The sequence below is a fragment of the Corvus cornix genome, chromosome 2, assembly GCF_000738735.6.
Source record: "Corvus cornix cornix isolate S_Up_H32 chromosome 2, ASM73873v5, whole genome shotgun sequence".
In the NCBI taxonomy this organism is placed as follows: Eukaryota; Metazoa; Chordata; class Aves; order Passeriformes; family Corvidae; genus Corvus; species Corvus cornix.
In genome coordinates, this window is record NC_046333.1 from 122,163,426 (window position 1) to 122,174,386 (window position 10,961).

At 42.9% G+C, this 10,961-nt stretch overlaps 1 protein-coding gene across 8 annotated transcripts in view; it reads right to left on the bottom strand.

Moving 5' to 3' along the window:
* The window catches only part of STAU2 (staufen double-stranded RNA binding protein 2), a 171,970-nt gene extending 167,109 nt beyond the window's left edge, over positions 1–4,861 (bottom strand). For 2 of the 8 annotated variants that reach the window (XM_039549124.1, XM_039549127.1), the window contains exon 1: positions 4,761–4,850. The gene's annotated coding sequence lies outside the window, so the exon portion shown is untranslated. Of the gene's footprint in view, positions 1–2,010; positions 2,167–4,760 lie in introns of those variants that run through there. The other 6 variants (XM_019289106.3, XM_010405085.4, XM_039549129.1 and 3 more) reach the window with 4 other exon arrangements.
* Between the last annotated feature and the right edge of the window lie 6,100 nt (positions 4,862–10,961).

Below are 10,961 nucleotides of genomic sequence, written 5' to 3' on the forward strand. Positions count from 1 at the left end.
CACTCTTAAGCAAAATACCCCCTTGAATGGACATTGCCACCAAAGATGAAACACAATTCAAAGCAGGCAGGTTTAAATACTACCAGAGACACAAGACTGAAACAAAAAGCAGAGAAAATATTTTCCACAGTCTGGAAAGGAAAAAGCAACATAGTACTCAGGACTGAAGAAGGACCAGCAGAAGGGGAAAAAATAAAACAAATAAACCAACTAACAGTTAACAAGAAATTTTAGATTGTTTCTTGCTCTTACCTTGTCTAACAAAGCCAAAGCTACTACAGAGTGTTATTTCATTATTATTTTGTTTGTATCAGACCAACTGGGTACGCTTCTAAGTGACCCAACATTGCCCTCTACCAGGCCTGCATTTCCACCTTGGGAATAGCATTATCTTGACTTCATCCTTCAAAATGGATCAGTTGCATGGATGTGTCATCTGGGTGACATGGAAAAAGTTCTTTATCACTTGCAGACAGTTACTTATCCAGACATTTCCAGTTACTGATATCAATCTGCACATTTAGTATACTGATATTTCCTTATATTTGTAGAACACGGCTTTTTTAAACTGGGGCCGTTGTAGGAGAAACTGAGAACCGCAAATACCTAACAGGTGCAAAATAAGAAGCTAAGACTAGCAATAGCAATAAAAATCAGGTTACTCATCTCTTTTCTTGATCCAACAGGTGACCATTTTCATTGCAAGAAACTTTTCAAGAAAATATGGTCTCCTACTCTCAAAAATGCTTCCTTCAGCCTGGAGGCAAAACAGCTTCCTCAAAGCTGGCAAGCAGCGAAACTGGAAGTGGGACCACTGTGATCCTTTGGAAGTTTTCAGAAGATAAGACTGTAAATATACCCTTCAAGTGAGCATGTGCTACTATGGTAAAAATCTCAGCAAGCTAAGTTCTCCCAGAATTTAAGGAGAGGAGGTTAACCCATACTTGACATAACTGGCTGCTGGTTATCACCAGGGACCTCCCCAAACACCAACAGGGATCTGAGCTCAAAGCTGAGTTCTAACCAGTCTAAAAAGTGCCCCCTTCCATCATTTTAATGGTGACTAAATTAGAAGATTGTGGGGATACAGAAGTGTAGTGGAGTCACAATATTAGTAATTAAATATGGAAAAAAAAGTGCTATTTACCAGGGAAAAATTTAAATTTCATACTGTGATTTTATTTGGTTAAATATAAATAAATTTGTAACATCCTAGTGATGTACTGTACAGATGTGTAGTTGACTAAAGCAAATGCAAGGATGGAGTATGACACAGGTAAACACACTGTGACCATGGAGTACACATTTAATTACTGGGAAACATTCCAAAAACTACCAGTTTAACAAAAAAGACCCACAAAACAAAACCCAAACCACAAAACACTTTCTCTTGAGATGAAGTATGAACAAACTTTAGCAGTTACAGACATGGCTGTGACTTTAGTGTTACACTACCACAGATGGCTTTTCAAAATTCATTTTTAAATTAGGAGTTGTGACAAGCAATTTTTTTATTCTAAATATTTTCCAGAACAATGTCTGAGAAGACATCTCTCAGATTCTTACTGAACTCTTGATCTTTTAATGCAAACATACTTTGGATAATGCTGATTTTGACTCAGTGCTGACAATGAGCAGATCCCCTAAATGCATAGCGCTTGACTTTTTTTATATATATATATATATATTAACTGTACATGTGTATTAACTACACTGCACACAGGTTCCACTTCCTCTCTTCACAGAGTTTGTCATGCACTCCCACTGATTCAATTCCCCCTCTTTTACTGTCCTTTCCTTCTGAGCAAAACCGCCAGCCCAACTCCATGACCTGGTACTGCAGGACCCCTGCCTTGTGCTCTTCGTGCCCCTCAACCAAACAGAACCCCCTGTCTTTCTTTTCTTCTTTTCAGAGGAGAGAGAGAATTCAAGAACTATTGGGAAAAATAGGGGCTATGTGTGATCCAAAGATTAGAAATGCAAAATAATAGGTTCTGGCAAAAGACAGACCTCTTTTCCTATAGATTTTGCTGTTGGTGATAGGAAATGGATGCCAGCAGTGGAAGGAAAAGTGAAGCTCTGGTGGCTCATTAACAGAAGTTATGCTGTTTCAGTTAATCCTGAAAAAATGCAGTGTTAGGTCCTTCCCCACCACATCAGTCATACCTGCATGAGGAAACAGATACTTAGCACTCCAATCAGAAAAAATCTGTGCCCATACCTATCAAATATATGCCAAAAAAATGGCACTAAAACCTAAACACTTTCTTTATAAGGCCAGTTCTCCAATGGAATGATATCATAAGAAGATGTATTTTGGGGTGAAGGACTGGACATAATTGATGGGAATTTTTCAGTGTTTTCAAAGACTGACAAGTCAATAGCCACGTATTTTGGGTAGGTCAAAACAAACTGTCTAGATAGAGCATGACAGGTGCACTTTTCCTAATGGCTGGAGACCCAGTCTTGGAGTCAGAGGATCTGCTTCACTATGGCTTGTTGCCTAACCTTCCCAAGGTCATTTTTCACTACACTTTACAAATAAAACACATAGTATCCAATTCACTTCCCACATTCACACCAATGTAAACCAGAGGTAGAGTGAGATTAAGTTTACAAAGCTGTGGAGGAAAATCAAACCTGATCTTTGCCCCCAAAGAAGTGGCTGATGGACTTACATGCTTATTTAAACTTGGTCCAGTCATTAAAATACCTCTGATCAGGTTCTTCTGCAAGTAAAATTAGAAAATTTCTTTATAATCTACTATCTTAAATCAGAATTTAAGATTAGTCAAATTTATTATTATTTTGGTGTAATTCTTGGGGAACAAGGTAGGTTGAGTTCGTAACAAGATACATGAAGACTTTGGCCTCCAGGCTGAGCAGCCTGAGCAGAACCCAAGCTGAACAACATTTTTGAAAAGTTGTCTGCAAAGAAAAGAAAACCTGAACTGTCAAACTTCCCCTCAAAAACTATGAACAAGCAGGCAGCCTCAATCCTACTCCTAGCTGGCAACAACAGGAATCTTCACAAAGACTGGCAGGAGTAGAAATCTCTCTCTCTGAGTTTTTCTAGGTCAAAGCTAAGGTTCAGCAGCTGGAAATCAGTACTGGAAATCTTACACTGCTGCCGACTTTCTAGAAAAAAAAGATTTCATTCAGAAATCTGTCAGCCTGGCACTGTTTATATAACCATGTCACAACAAAGCCTATACAGAACTTCCTTGTAGTTAGCAAATGGCTTAAATACATTAGTATTACTTCACTGGTGTCGACTGCTAACCTGGAATTACCACACAACCCAGGAAGACCTTACTCCCATCCAGCTTGATGCCACTGGTAAACATAAGTGAGATACAGCAATGTGTGCTCCCTGACAGAAGCACAGTTCAACTACCCCAAGCTATGGCAGAGCAAACAGCCTCACTTGTGCCTTGCAATGCTGCAGATACTCATACACATCCCTCAGTACTGCTCAAGACAGTATTTCATGAAAGAGAGGGGTTACAACAGCAGCGCTTTATCTATTCTTTTGTACAGCATAAACTTTTTTTTAGTACGACAGTAGTTGCACAGGGAGCATTCCAAGCATGGCTCGAGAAGCTTACGTCTTGGTATTCACAGAAACAGCTTGCTGGCCGTAAGGCAACACCAGCCAGATACACTGCAGGGAAATTTTTTGCTTGGGTATCACTGACTTGTCAGGTGGGACCCTGAGCACTACAAGGCAAACAGCTTTGCTGCAGGATTCACCCTCACAGCTAACCCCAAGCAGCCCACACTTCCCCGGGATGGTATGGCTGTGACTTCCAGGCCTAGCTGCGATCAAGATGAACTTTTTCCCACCAGACACCTGAATACTGGGAAAATGCCACCCACACCATGAGAAGCCGGGACCAGGCAAGTTCACAGCAGTGTCTCTCTGGGTGACCTCAACGACCCCAAACCCTCGTGCTGGGCGAAGGCCGGTAAACGGCTCCGCTGCCCATCGCTTGGAAGAGATGCCGACATCCATTTTGGAAGTGGGAGAGCCCAGCACTGATGGTAAAGTTTGAGGCCCGGTCCGAAGTTTGGGGGCAGCGCAAGACGTGCACAGAGAGGGCTGACTAACACACACGTACAAACACACGGCGGCTGAGCCGTGAGGTCCGCGCCGCTGACCGGGCGAGCAGTGCCGGGCGCCCTCGCCTCTCCGGCGGCGGAGCGGACACTCTGCGTCCCCGGGGCCGCGCACCGCGACAGGGCAGGGCGGGACATAGGACGGGGAGCAAGTTCGGGGTGCACAAAACTCCTTCCCGGGTTCTGGGGCAGGGCAGGCCCGGCGCGGTCCCCGCCGAGCTCGGCCCCGCCGCACGGCCCGGCCGCGGCCCGGCCTTGGCGCAGCGACCGCCGCCGGCACCCGGACCCGGGTGCGGGGAGCTACGGAGGGGATCCAGAGGGGGCTTCCCCGCGGCCCCCGGGGGCGGCAGCGCTGCCCACCTGTGCCCCCGCCCGCCGCCTGCGCCCCTCGTCGGGCGGGGGCCGGCGGCGGACGGGGGCCCCGGGGCGGATGGCGGGGTCGGCGCCGCCGCCCCCCGCCGGAGCGGAGCGGAGCGGGCCGGCAGCGCCGTGGCGCAGCAGCGCCCGCACGGCCCCAGGAGGCGGGGGGCGCCGGCGGAGCCCTCGCCCGGGAGCCGCCGCGGCGGCGGGAGGAGCGGGAAGCCGGGACGGAGACTGGGACATCGCAGCTGAAGCCGCCCCCTTCCCTCCCTCCCGGTTACCTGCTTCCCGGGAACACTTTGGAGACGCCTCCAACATCGGCAAACACTAAAGAGAACTGACCCCGCCGCCGCGGCGGCCGCAGCCGGCCCCAACCACTGCGCCCCCCCCCCCGCCCTCCCGCCGGCGCCGCCGCCGCCGCCCCGCCCCGCCGCCCCCGCGCCGGGCGTCGCCCCCCGCTGGGCCCCTCGGCCCCCCTCGCCGCCGCCCCCGCCGCGCCCGCCGCCCGCGGGGAGCTCCCGGAGAGCTCCCGGCGCCGCGCTCCCCCCGCGCTCGCCGCGCGAATGGCCCCGTCCGCGGCCCGGCCCCGGCCCGGCGGCGCGCAGCGCCCCCAGCGGCGGCCCGGCGCCCCGCGCTCATCCTCCCCCGCCGGGCCGGGGCCGGGCCGGGCTTCGCCACACGGCGAGGCCTCGGCACCGCGGAGGAGGAAACCCCGGCCCGGGGAGCACGGAGAGCGGCAGTGCGGGGGCTGTGCCGGTCCGTGAGTGGGGTTGAGATGGGCCTGGCGCGTGTGCTCTGCCCCCTCTCGGCTGCTCCGAGCGCCGCTGTCCGCACCGCTCCTTGCGCACCCACAGATAGAGGGCTGCCGTCAGCGAGACTTCAGGCAAGGAAAAAGAAAAAAAGGGCCAGCAGAAATACAGGGAGAGAGGGGAAGCCATCACAGCACCCCAGAGAAGAGGCTTGATTTTATTTCCCCTGTCTGGTGTTACTCGTCTCACTCGCGCTTGGACCACTAATTCTCCAACGTGCTTTCCCTTTCACCTTTCGCCTCCCAGAGAGCTGTTTTCAGAGAAGGCAAAAACTCATAAACATGATTTACGTTAAAATTTTCTTCTGTCTAGAATTAAGGCAGATAACTGATGCAGATGCTGGGCACTGCCTAGAGGGAGGCTGCAGGAACGAAGGCCAGGGAGTGCAGCTGTGGAGGTTCAGCCATGGAGGTTCCACAGTGCATCACTGAAACCTTCCGCAGGTGGGCACAAACCCGCCCTCCTTACACAGTGCCAGGGCTCAGCTACATAAAGCCCTGGCTAAATCGCTGTTTCTGTGCCTTCCCAACAAAAACCAACCATCCTTCGGTATTGCCATCATAAAAATATTGATTTTGTTGCCATGTTTCAGGTTTGCACATACCTTACAGAAGGCAGAACTAAACAGAAAAAAAATTTTTAAAAGGCAGACACAGAAAAATGCTTAGGTAAAATTGAGGTTAAAGTCTGAAGTGTTTCTTCCTTTAATTAGAAATTAATAGATGAATAAAAGGGGGCGAAGTAAAAGAAATTAATTTCTGACCATCTTTACCACGAAAAAGATAACATTAAAATCTTTATCTCAAAGTAAGCAAAAGTTTATTGTTCATTAATAAAACAGTTGTGAGTTTAATCCACAATCTATCTAATTTATTTTGTAAAAATCTGTTTTCTTGATTGGCTCAAGTAAAACAAACCTAGAATTTTTAAATCTATGCAAAAGCCACGTAGAAGCATCAGAATTGAAGCAATCATCTTCCTACCTGATTTGCAAGACAGCGGTAGGTAACAAAATTCCTCAGGCTTAGAAACAAAACTAGATTTTTTGAGGGGGCAAAGATCTACACCTTTTTGCTACACAATTCAGTTTTAGTGATAGGTATGAGAGTTATAACATCTGTTGTTTTTTTAAATTATGTTTGCTATAACTTACAAGTCAGAATCAGAATGAATCTAGAGTTCACATTTCCTGCAGTATCTGCTATTCCACAGGAATTTAAAAAAAACCGATTACTTGATACCAAGAGGTGCATCAGTACTGAGCAAAAAAGAAAAAAGACGTAGCCTGACACTATTCCCAAGCATGGTGTAGGAACACTTAAAAAGCACAGAGCCCAGGTGAATTTTGGTAGTAAGCTTGCATATTGCAGGTAATTTACACACCAAATACATGTCATGACACCTAGTGGCAGAGCTGTATTGTGAGTATCTAAAGCAAGATTTTATTCATACTAACAGAACACTAATACAACATTTACAGCTTATTTAAAGACACGTTGGGAACTCGGCATTTGCTATGAGAGTTTTATACATACCCTGTATGGTGTAGCGGTAGCTTGTTAATCCTCCCCTTCTCATTCCTCCATTGTTTTGCTCTCTGATTCTGAGATTCCTTACCCCTTAGTTTAATTTAAGAACTGAGGACAGAAATACACAGTATAATACAATTTCTTAGGTAGTCTTCTGATATAATGTAGCAATGGATAATGTTGCAAATACTTTTCATTAGGCTACTACAAATTTTTGTGTGAGTAAAGTTCATTCAGATGCCGAACCATGATGATGCTGTCCATACAAGTTTGGGGTGGTTTGTTTCTTTGTTTGTTCTTGGGTTTTTTTCTTCATAATTTTATGTCGTGTCATTTTTGCTTTACTCACTATTAGCAGTTTGAAGAATAACCCTACAGTATAGCACATACTTAGCATCAGTGTACCCAGAGAAAAATACATCCAATGAACTTCAGCATCAGATTACGAGGGAGGTTTTGTAAACTTTCTGCAACACACAGATGTAATTCTAACAAGCCTCTAAAAATCTCCAATCTGTGCTATTATTTCAATACCTAACATTCTTACAACATTGCTATTACTAAACAGCCAAAAGCTTAGTTTAAAAACATATATTGAGATACATGTATCAACTCAAGTCTTGTATCTTGATACACATTTTGTGGTGCAAACGGAATGTAGCTGGAAGAAAACAAAATACAAAACAGTATCCAAACCTTACCATATATATATATATATTTTATAAAACAAAAGGTTTATATATTTTATAATAATTTTAAGTCCATGGGTGTATTTTGCTTTTTTAATGTTTCCCGTATGATTGGAGATTTACATATATGAACAACTAAATTGCATTACTAGTCACTTCTTTAGATTTACTGCACCCTTACGTTTGAGGGTTTTTTCCCTGCTACTGCTGAGATACAGGATAAAGGCTTGTCAGTACCTCCAGTAAAAGCAGCTTAATAAAACCTAAAGACTTGTCAAGTTTTGAAAACAAGATGCATAGTTTGTATATACTCTTTCACTCTACTCCATTATTAAACAACAGGAGTGTCATGACTTGCCCAACAACCTAGTTTCACTATGCAAGTTGTTTATAGGAGTGGTTAATTCAATATGCAGTTTGAAAATAACAAAAAGACACATTAATGCCTAAATGCCTGCACAAATACCTAAGAGCGGGGGAAAGTACAGAGTCATTCTATTTGGTCCATACACACAAGTGCAGGATACTTGAAGATACTTGGCCTTGTCATTTTTAACCTCAGATTCAGAAAAAAAAAAAATTCACACTTTCACACTGACTTGCAAAAAATCAAAATACTTTCATTTTTACAAATATATTTTATTATTAGAATTGTAACTTTAAAAGAAATCACCAAGAAATTAGTTTCCAACCCTCAATACACTTTGGTGTAACAAACCAAAGCAAACCAAAAATGAATCCCCACACAAAATGCCCAATGCTGTATTTAAGTAGAAGATTGTCAGAACTGGTTGGAAAGGAGTTCTGAAGGTCTGCTCCACCACCATCCCTGCCTCCTCAAAGCAGGACCAACTTTAAAGCTCATGTGACTTTGGAATTGGCAGGTTGCTCACTTTCCTTTTGAAAATTTCCAAGAGTGGATATTTTACAGCCTCTTCCAGAATTCTGTTTCATAGTTTTATAAAGTTTCTTCATAGCTGTACTATTTATTTGTTAAAGAACTTGGATGATATTTGATACTGAAGTTGAAAGCATAACGAAGTTAATAGAGTGTTCATAATATACCAATAAGAAGTGAATAATGCATTATTTACAGTAGTCAGTCATTCAACTGAATAAAAGCCTCTAATAGCTTAGTACTAGAAGAATGGGTCACTTAATTTTTTAAATAATGTTTTTCCAATCATTAAAAGCAAAACCCAAGAGTGTGGGATTATATTTGATTAAAACCCAATATTATTAATGAACCTAAGTCTGGTCAGACAACTGCTCTCCCCAGTTACAGGTGACTGTGACTATAAAAGTAGATTTTTGACTACAATGCATGGTATACAAATGAATAAACCAATTTATCACTAGATAGTACATGGAATGAGAGGCATGAACAAACCAAGACAAAATAAACTACAAGCAAATCCTGTGAAGAGTTTTCTCAGGTAATGGAAGCCATTTACTCTTCATGCTCCAGCAAGGACTCACAAGCAATGAATTTTAACAACTCACACTAACACGCTATCTTTGATGATTCATGTCTAAAATGTGAGTTTCCTAAACCAGATGAATCACACAATCACTTCAAGAATCTAAATTAAGCGAACAAGAACTTGCACTTGTCAGCATATATTGAATTCCATCACTGCTGGTATAAGGACATTGCGAAACCTCTAGGTCCTCATCTCCTTTAAAAAGTATCATTTTTTTAGAACACAACCAAAATGATGTGCTGATTTTGCAATTACCAGCTTACATCTAGGTCTCTTATCATTAAAGTATTAACGCTGTCTCTTTATTCGTTGACCCACAGGCCCAAATTCAGATTGCTTTGCAGGTATCATTGTACTCCCTAGCAATTACTTGCTGCCATTGCTTTTATACATCAGTGCTGGGAATAATAAAGCCATGTGCGAATAAACGCTTTACCCTTCTAATAACGCTAGTGAAACTTTAAAATTATACTGGTAAATTACTTTATAGTAAATATTAGGAGTTGTACTGCACATTCAGAAAACTTGACATCACTCATTATCATAGTTCATGTATCCAAAATGGCACAAAGATAGCCCCAAGTCTCTAGTTTTAATCTGCACATTTAATTTGTGACAGCTATTTCCATAATTTTCCATTTATTTTTGACACAAAGTACTGAAAAAAATTTTCTGTACAACCCTCCCACCTTCTTACAACTACAGAAAATGTGACATTGCCTACTTATGCCTATCTAGTTAATATGTATAGTAACTGCATAAATTTTGTGTATGTATATGCACAGGTACTTAATACAAGTTCATCACCCATTATGAACATTGGAAACTTCCCAAATATCCTATGTGTTTTCCAGATTTAAAAAAAAAAAACCCCAAAACACAAAACCAAAAAGATTTGGATTACTTCTATAAAGCACAGAACATAGAATGGCAGAAGAAAACCAAGATAATTCAGGTCAGCCAGGGATTCACATCTCATGACTACAGCAATGAAGACAAATGTAACTACAGTTTCATAAATCAGCAAGAATAACAGAACTAGCAACCTGAAGATCATGGTGTATTGGTTTTCCGTTACAAAGCACACAGACATTTAGAAATGGTCCATTTCTGCATTAGAAGGCATTGCTACCTGATGAGACTACACTGGCTTTGCTCAGGAAAAGTATGGGAAAGCCAAAATGTAATTACAGGCCACGGAAGCAATAGATTCTATAAGATTAAACTCCTGTTTACAAGCCTGGGGTTTTTGGGGGTTTGGCTTTACTGATAGCATTCTGACTACATAAAAGGGCCTTCAAACAAGCCCAAACATGATGCTATTTCCATTGACAGTGTTGTATGAGAGGATCACACCCATCTTGAAATACTCTGGATTCTCATTAGTGCCTCTCAGTGCAGGCACAGATTACAGCACCATTTCAAACATAACCAAAGTGACACCAGTAATGTACTCAGATTGTAAATCAGTGTCCATACTAGTCACATTTATTTGCAGAGTCATGCTTGTGAGAGACTGTACCTAATCATAGCTATTGCCACCCTTACAAGTAGCATACTGTAACAGACTAGATCCTAGAGAAAGCAGGGATTAGGCCTTTTACATCTTGAAGTTAAGGCCAGTGTTGGACATGAAAATTAAGTATTTCACTCATAACTAAACACATTCTTGTAGTGACATTAAATTTACGTGATACAGATAGAGAGATCAAAGGACACAACTAGTCCAAAGAATTCATCAGTAGAAAGAGGCTTTCCATTCTGCGTAGTTCATTTGCTTCCTATCCATCTCTATTAAGTTACACTGCTAAACACCTTTTATTGCAGGACAGTAGAACAGTTCTGCAACAAGTTGAAAAGGACCTGTATTTCCACCATTTTGTAGAAGTTTAAAAAATTACTTAAGGAAATTGGGCAAGATTATAAATTTATACAGTAAATTAAACCTGTGTTAAATCAGTAATTTCTTAA